Genomic DNA, 8,982 nt, shown 5'->3' with positions numbered 1-8,982 from the left:
GAGACTGAATAATTTACCAAGGTCCTAGAACTCGGAGTGACAGAGCCAGGTGTCACACCCAGGTCCCCATGATCACCAAGTCAGAGGTACATTCTGCTGTGTTCCTTCTGAATGCTTCTCTGCTTCTTGCCTGCCTTTAGAAGGAAAACACTTCCTTTCTGACTAAATACACCCCTCCAGGCAGACTGTGGCCACCCATAAATACAGCAGTAGCCTGATCATATAACCAGAATGGAATTTGGAAAGAGAATTCAAGCTGACAGAATGAAAAACATACCACCCTTAATCCTACCCTTTCTAATGCTAACAATAAATTAAGAGCACATATTCTCTTCTCTCTCTCTACATTTCTATAGACACCTAGCTGTGCTTTATTACAAGAAAAAATATCCACTGGACCAAAGCGCAACCCGCTTCATGCTGAAGCCACTTCAGTTTGAAATGTAAAAAGTAGGTTGCAAATGTTTAGTTGGCTCAAAATATATGTCCTTTTGTGATGGTAAAACACACAAACACAAAGTTAATAGTGAGGGCTATGTGTCACATATGTAATAGGAGGGTTTGCCAATGGTTTCTCATCTCATTCTCACTCTAACACTACAAATCATAAATTACTAGCTCAATTTTAAAGAAATTGACGCTCAAGGAAGTTAGGTGACTCATCTGAGGTCTTTCCGTAATTGAGGGGCAGAGCTGGCTTTGACCCAAGCTTTCTAACTAATACCCCACTGTTCTTTCTGCTGTGCTATATTGCCTTCTGAAGTCAGGCTGTGCTGACCAAGTTTAGAACCTTAAATGGTGTCTTTCAGTGAATGATCAAGATGGTTGAGAAGCCCCCAGCTGGCATTGGTGCCTATTGATTTTACAGAATAGCCCTGCATGTATCATTTTTCATGGTTCTCAGCAAAGGTCAGCTCTCAGTGGTGCAACTCGCTGCCTGGAAACAGGAAAGTTCAAATTTCAGCCCTGGAAGAGAGAAGAATGAAACTAGAGGTAGCAGTCAGGTCACTCCTGCTGATTTTCATCTCAGAAAAGTAGGCACACAGGTGAGCCAAACATCTGGTTTTAAAAGGGCTGATTGGTAGGTAAAGTGAAATCGGCCTTGGGGCAATGAATCCCAGGACAATTTGGAAATGGTTGTAGGCTCCGAGTCACAAATTGAGCCACAAATTCAGCAGAAGCCTCAGAGAGGAAGATTGTGATTCAAATACCTCTCACTCTGAGAAGATTGTAGGGAATCCCCTTGAATCTTATCCTGGGCCAGTTTGAACACCTTCAACATGTGGGAAACATTAGATGAAGGCTCCCTTCCAAGGAGGAAAACCCCCCTCAAAGTGTGATGTGACCAGCCTCCCACAAACCCCAGGCCATAATTTTATTCAATGTAAAAGACAGAGATGGTGAACTTACCTACCTTCGGGGGCTATACGTGCTTTGTGACTTCTCTGTAAATGAGAAAAGTCTGCATACCAACCTGATTCTAATCCTGGTGGCCAGACTTTTTTCAGTTATGCCCTTAAGCCTAAACTCCTTTCCCTCCACCTCCTCTCACATTTCCAGCTTCTCCTCCACTTTAGAAACAACTCTATCACTATCATTGCTCTTTTTGACCCTTCATCATAGAATAAAAGCAAAACGCCCATGTCAAAAGCAGATCATGAATGGAAAATCCCTTCCATGTGCATTTTTAGTCTATCTGTGAATGGAGATTTTAAAAATATATATTTCATTCCACATTGTCTCAGAATTTGGAAATTTCCTGAAGTTCATAGGTCCTTCATGATCTAGCCATGGTAACTCAAACAGCTTTGTTTGGTCCTTTAACCCTCCCCAAATACCCTACACCAAGAGCCAGAGATATATCATGAGCTCTGAACATAGATAGCTTTGCTTCAGAATTGACCATTGTTCACCTCTAACCCTAAAGCTGGCTGCTGCTAACTTCGACAAGAATGTGTCTGAAATGTTCTCCTAGGAGAATCCTAGGGGATAATCATAATAGCTAATATTTACTGAGGACTCTATAGGCATCGTGCCATTTAGTCAACCATAGATTCTAGTAAGTCTTATCACCCACCCTATTCAAATATGCACAATGTAAGGCTGAAAATGTTTAAGTAGCTTACCCAATACCATGCAGAAAGTACTCAGTGGAGTTAAAAATCAAACCCAGTTCCCAGTCCTGAGAGGCTAGTTATAACCATTTCAGTAAGGAAGTCATGCTCAGCACCCTAATTCTATTCATCTTCTGACAAGAGAGAGGGCTAGACACAGCAAAGCTAAGAAAGACACAAAAGCTTGTCTTTTTGGCGCTGGTGTTCTGTGACAGACTGGTTAATTTTGCTATCTCCAGCTTGCTCCTTCAGGCTTCACCTCTTGAAAAACACTGTAATTAAATGATTAGCATGTGACCTATAATGTAATACATTTTCTCTACTAGACTTTAAGCTACATGAGGGCAAAGCCCGATCCATATCACATCCCTGCAACCAGCCTGAGACCTGAAGCATAGACACACATAAGCAAGTGCTGCCCAAGGGAAGCCATGAGTGCCCTGCAGGCTGCTTGGAATCCCCCTGCTCCAGGTTCCCACTGAGCTCTGCACGTCCCCCACTGTGTGTGTCATAATTACCCCTATGATTGCCTTCCCTGCCACACTGGACTGTACACCACTGAGATCAAGAACGTTAGGGAGGCGGGAGCTTTGTCTGCTGGAGTTCATTTTCCCCAAAAACAGACCCACCATGGGCAGATGCACCATTAGCACAGTCCCCAGAGGAGACGCCCAGGACTATGGGATGGTCTTGTGAAGGTCGATGCACAGATATTGCAGAGGAATGCTTTAACTTCTAGGTAGATTACTATTTTCTTAAATCTCCTTAGGGAGTACAGAATTTTCAAACTGGAAGGGCTTACAGACAGCCTCTAAGCCAGAATCTTGCAGACTGGATTTTAAAAAGAACCTCAGAGGAGATTTGGGGGCTGCTGTGGAGAGACAGGGAGGCCAAGCAGGGGATTCCCCTCAACCTTATTTCAATGAAAGCCCCTCCACTTATCTGTTTTGTACACTGAGCCTCCTCATGAAATTTTATTTGATGAAAGGGCTCTGTGCGGAAAAAACAGAATGTTTTTGTAAATTGCTGGCCTAGGTTAGCATACCTCATTTTAAAGAGGGTGAAACTGAGACATAGAGAAGGGAAAGATCTTTCTAAGATCTTCCGCCAGTTGGCAACAGGGTCAGGTTGGAATCCTAGGTCTTCTGACTCTTGCTCTTGGAAGGCAGGGACAATCTTAAAAGTTTCAGAATTAAGACATTCTTTTAGAAAAGAAAAATGAACAGAGTCTTATTCTCTCAACAGCCTTAACTCACATGGACCGAGCCAAGGATGACTAGTATCTCCCTATTCATTATCTATTACTGCATACCAAATTACTTTAAATCAACACTCATTTATTATCTCATGGTTTCTAGAGGTCTAAGCACAGCTTAGTTGGATTTTCTGCCTCATGGTCTCTCATGAGGTTATTGTCTGTGTTGGACAGGGTTGATGTCTCATCTAAAGGCTGAACTGGGGGATGATTAGCTTCCAAGCTCATTGATGTGGTTGTTGGCTGGACTCCATTTCTTGAGAGATATTGAACTGAGGGCCTCAGTTCCTTGAAAGCTGTTGGTCCAAGGCTACCCTCAGTTCCTTGCCACATGGGCTTCTCCAACAAGGCCATTTACATTAACAAAGCCAATGAGAAAAAGAGTTGCCGGACACAGTGGCTCACACCTGTTAACCCCAGCACTTTGGGAGGCCAAGGCAGGCGGATCACTTGAGGTCAGGAGTTCAAGACCAGCCTGGCCAATATGCTGAAACCCCATCTCTACTAAAAATACAAAAAAATTAGCCTGGCATGGTGGTGGGCACCTGTAATCCCAGCTACTCGGGAGGCTGAAGCAGGAGAATCACTTGAACTTGGGAGTCGTAGGTTTCAGTGAGCCAAGATTGAGCCATTGCACTCCAGCCTGGGCAACAAGAGCGAGATTCCATCTCAAAAAAAAAAAAAAAAAAAAAAAAAAGAGAGAGAGTCTATAAGCAAGAGGCACATCACAATCCTGTGTAATCTAATCATGGAAGGGATATTCCATCACCTTAGTCATATTCTGTTTGTTACAAGAAAGTCACTGGGCCATCCCACACTCAAGGGGAGGTAATTGCACATGTATGAGAATGCCGGGAGGCACTATCAATGGGGCCACCTTAGAGTCTGCCTGCCACAGCCTCCAGCACTCCAGTGTCACCAATTTCTGGCAACCTCTTATCAATGACAAGTTCACTCAACCCTTCTGTACTCTCACTGATGAGTAATAAAAAAATTTATCGAGACCATGGTGAAACTCCATCTCTACTAAAAATACAAAAAATTAGCTGGGCGTGGTGGCAGGCGCCTGTAGTCCCAGCTACTCAGGAGGCTGAGGCAGGAGACTGGCGTGAACCCAGGAGGCGGAGCTTGCAGTGAGCTGAGATCATGCCACTGCACTCCAGCCTGGGCAACACAGCAAGACTCTGTCTCAAAAAAAAAAAAAAAAATTCTGGCAGCCACTGAAGTGGACTAGTTTTTATTTAACATCCTCCCATGTATATAGTGGAGCCAAGTGTTTTGATTAGTTGTTTTAACTCATTGGTTAGCCATAATTTCTCCTGAATTTCACCCCAGGGAGGGGCCTTTCATGGCAATGATTCCAAATGTATTTTATTCTAAAGCAAGACAGTCAATGTGACCAAAACTAAAACTCATCCATTGTCCCCCCTCAATCTATTCCTCTCAGCAGATATAATGAATAGTAACATCTTCGATTAATTCTTTTTTCTTTACTATCCCCACACACAAAATGTTGTAGTCTCTACTGCCTTGACATGCAAATCTGTTCACTGCCTCCCCACTTTCTCCATCACCACCCCCTGCCCCACCTCCATTACCCCTGTAGTTCAGGTCTTAGCATCTCACAGATGGGCCACTGCAACAGCTTTCCCACTGGCCCCCAGCAACCCAGCCTTCCCCTTCTTCAACCTGAGACATAGAGGTTAACATTCCTAGGCCTCAAGATTTCCAAATGCTTCTCTTCTGCCTGCAAAAAATTCAGATATTCTGACATTCAAAATTCTCCATGATCTTGCTTCTGGTCTCTAAACAGATCCTGTACTTCAGCTGTAATTCATACTGTTCACATCAACCCTTTTATTCTGTTTATGTCCTTGTAAATGCCATTCCCTCGTGCCTAGAATATCCTTTTCTATGTTTTTCACCTATTCATATTTTTCTCTCAAAATTCAGTTCAGGCACCACTTCCTCCAGGTAAATTAGATGCCCCTTTACTGTCATCTCATTCTACCTATGTTTCTTTTTTTAAATCTATCATCTCCTTTATCTTCCTGGAATGGCCTGTCTGCCCCTCTCGACAATATAGTTCCTAAAAGAAAAAATTGTATCTGGCTTATCTGAAACCTAGCACAACTGGAATAAAGTTAATCTTTAGCAATTAATAGGAGTCCTTGCTGTGTCCCAGATTTGGACATCCTCTTCCTTAGCAGTTTGCTTAGAAAGCCCAGAGCTTGAAGTTGTTTTCACGCTTCACCCACTGGCTTGCAAGTATGCAGTGTGATGACACAACATGTGATAGGAGGAAATCATCCCAGCCCTAGGACAGGAAACTGTCTCAGGACACAGACCTCAAGGAATGTGTTTGCTTTCAGAGGTGGCCTTCAGGATAAAAACACAAATTGCTTTGGATTTGGAAAAACCAGTACCAAGGACAGAGGAGTCCTGTCTGGGGATTTGAGGCTGAGTCACAAGAGATAGCTGAAAATCTGGAGGTTATAACAAAGATTAGTCAACAACTAATAGGAGGAAAGAACAGGCTCAAGGGTGAGATGGAGACAAAGAGCTCTCTATCTTAGGACATGGAGAAGCTCACAGCCCACGAGAAGAAATGAATAATGGTTAAGAGTATGACTTTGGCATCAGAATCCTCTGGGTTCGAGAGGTATTTGCTTGCTATATGATCTTGGCCAGTTACTGAGCTTCTTTAAGCTAATTTCTTCTTATTCATATTAAAAGCAAAGTAGTAGCACCTAGTTTAAAAGTTTATTGTGATGATTAAATGATGTAGTTCATGAACATTGCTTAGCATAGAAACTGGCATTCAATATAAATGTTTTGTTGTTGTCATTGTTTTGTTACTTGTTGATCAAATAGTTCTTGATGATAAGATCCCACTAGAGAAGCAGTTCCCAAAAGTGGGTCATGTGGAAAAGCATTCTCATGGGAATCACCTAAAAAAGGGTTTTGTGGCCAAATGAGTTTGGGGAACACTTGGTACTCTTCTGTTCTTGGAAATACACAGCTCATATATCCATTCAATACATAGTTTTAGGGCTGGTGATACAGTAGAAAGAAATACAGTCAAGATCCTTTTATTCATGGTGTTTACATTATGGTGGCGTATCTTAGTTTGTACAAGCCGCTACAACAAAATACCATAAACTGAGTGACTTACAAACAACAGAAATTACTTTCTCACAGTTCTGGAGGCTGGGAAGTCCAAGATCAAGATGGCACCTTATATGTCCTCACATGGCAGAAGACGTAAGGCAGCTCTCTGGGGTCTCTTTTAATAAGGGCACAAATTCTATTTATGAAGGCTCTACCCTCATGATCTAAGTACCTCCAAAAGACTCTGCCAACTAATATTATCACACTGGTGATTATGTTCCAATGTGTGGATTTTGAGGGAACACAAGCATTCAGACCATAGCAGAGGGAAGGCAGACAATAAAAAGGAATCACATAAACTTATAGCACAATTTCAGGTAGTGATATTTGCTAAGAAGAAAGACAAAACAAGGTAAGGGGATAAACAATGACTGGTGGTGAGAGGAGTGCTCTTTTAGATGGGGTGAGAGGTGAATGTGCCATTGTGCAGACCTCTGAATGAAATGAGAGAAGGAGCTCTGTAGGCAATGGCTAGGAGTTTGAATTTCATTCTGAGTGTGGTTAGAAGCCAATGGACGGTTCAGGGAAGTAGAGTGCATCATCTGAGATATCTTGCTGTAATTAATCTGTTCAACTTTCATTAGCCCAGTATCTCCAAACATACCTGACCATAGGACATCTACCTAAAAACATCTTGCAACGTAGTCTGGGAAATTCTTCACTGGAATACGAGGCTCCGTAGATTTTAAAGGGACTGCAAATTTGCTCTTGTTCATCTAGATCTGCAGTAAAAATCCAAACGTACTGCTTGGGACAAAATAGGCATGCCCAGGAAGGAAAACCTAGCTCTAGAGGTAGAGACAAGCAGGATGTCATCCTAATTAGCAGCTCTTTTTGGCAAAGACAATCAATGAGCACAGCCAGGCCTCAGCAGATTCTGGAAGCCCATTTGATGCCAACGGAAACTCGCCAATATCTACCCAAGGCTAATAAGTGTTTGCAAACAGTACACCCTGGCTTAAGTATTCTCCAAAAAGGAAGTACATAAAACTTGAGATCCAGCCAGAGGTTCTGGGAGAAAAACAGAGGTCAAATATTTTGGTGCTTACATGTGCACAGCCACCAAAGAGCTGCTGAAGGTCTAGGAAATGGAAAGTGAAGGTATCCACTTGAATGCTGATCTCTTTCTTTATGGAGCAGTAAAAATTTAAGTTTTTACCTTATCTGAACTAAGAAAATTCCTTTAGGAGTCAGCCCAGTGTAGCTCAATGTAGTTGAAAGCATACATTTTAGAAACACAAATAAATCAGGATTCAAAAGCTGGCTCTGCCTCTTAAGCCAGTCATGGAAACTCTCTGAGTCTCAAATTAATTTTCAAATAAGCATAATAATACCTAACTCACCAGGTTGTCATGATAAATGACAAGATAAATGATAGCATGAATAAAAAGCATTTAGTGTAACATTTGGCATAAAAATGTATATAATAGGCACTCAACAAAATGTTAGTTTCCTTATTGTTCAATTCAATCTGTATTTAGTTTCATAATAGAAGCTGTCATTTATTGAATAACTACTATATTCCAGCAGAGGTTAGCAAACCATAGGGTGGCAGCCTATTTTTGTAAATAAAGTTTTATTGGAACAGAGCCATGCTCATTTGTTTATGTATTATCTATAGCTGCTGCCTCTACAATAGCAGAGTTGAATAGTTGTGACTGAAATCATCTAACTGCACAGCTTTACATATTTTCTATTTGGTCATTTAAGGAAATGTTTACTGATCCCTTCCAGTCAACCTTACTAAATTTTTATACTTACTTTCCAGTCACCTTAACCTAACAAGGTGGATATTATCATACTTATGCATATAAAGAGATTGAAGCACAAAAATATCATCTAGTAAGTTCCCCTCCAAAAACATAATGCCAAACTCTATACCTAAAAGAAGTTCAGAATAATGATTAGAAGTTGTTCATTTGTATGATTCATCCTCATTTGCCTCTGCCTTCCTCTGACTAGTATTTCTCTCTGGCTAAATTTCTTGAATTTCCTGCCATATGCTGAATTAAATGATCCTATTTAGAAGGAATTTTCCCTCCTTTCCTTACTTATACAAATAAGTTGTTTGTTCATAGAAGTCCATGCTTTCAAAACTGAAAGTGGTAATTTCCAGCCCCTCTGAAATGCTCTCCGGTCTTGACTGATTTCTTGGAAACCACACTTTTTTTAGATAGTACATAGTGTGAAGCCCAGTTTTCCAGAAATGATAGATTTTTAGCTCCCCCATCTGCTACTTCTCACTGTATCTTCCTCTCACTTATTAACCTTCTCTCCAGGTCAGACTCAAGGAGAGCAGGCTTTTCTTCCAGGGGCTTTAAAGATTTGCCTAAGACACAGATGTTATAGTCCACCTGGACTATGCCCTCCCCTCAAGTTCACAACGGTAAATAAAATAGTTATGTAAACCCCAATTCCCAAAAACCATCCTACCTTGTTCCA

The 8,982-nt window shown here is 41.5% G+C and overlaps 1 protein-coding gene across 8 annotated transcripts in view; it reads left to right on the top strand.

Annotated features, from left to right (window-relative positions):
• The window catches only part of TNC (tenascin C), a 97,783-nt gene that overhangs the window by 3,552 nt on the left and 85,249 nt on the right, over positions 1-8,982 (top strand). The window lies entirely within an intron of this gene.

This window comes from Pongo abelii, chromosome 13 (assembly GCF_028885655.2).
Source record: "Pongo abelii isolate AG06213 chromosome 13, NHGRI_mPonAbe1-v2.0_pri, whole genome shotgun sequence".
NCBI lineage: Eukaryota > Metazoa > Chordata > Mammalia > Primates > Hominidae > Pongo > Pongo abelii.
Note: the sequence above shows the minus strand (reverse complement) of the source record. Positions and strands in the feature narration are given on the sequence as shown.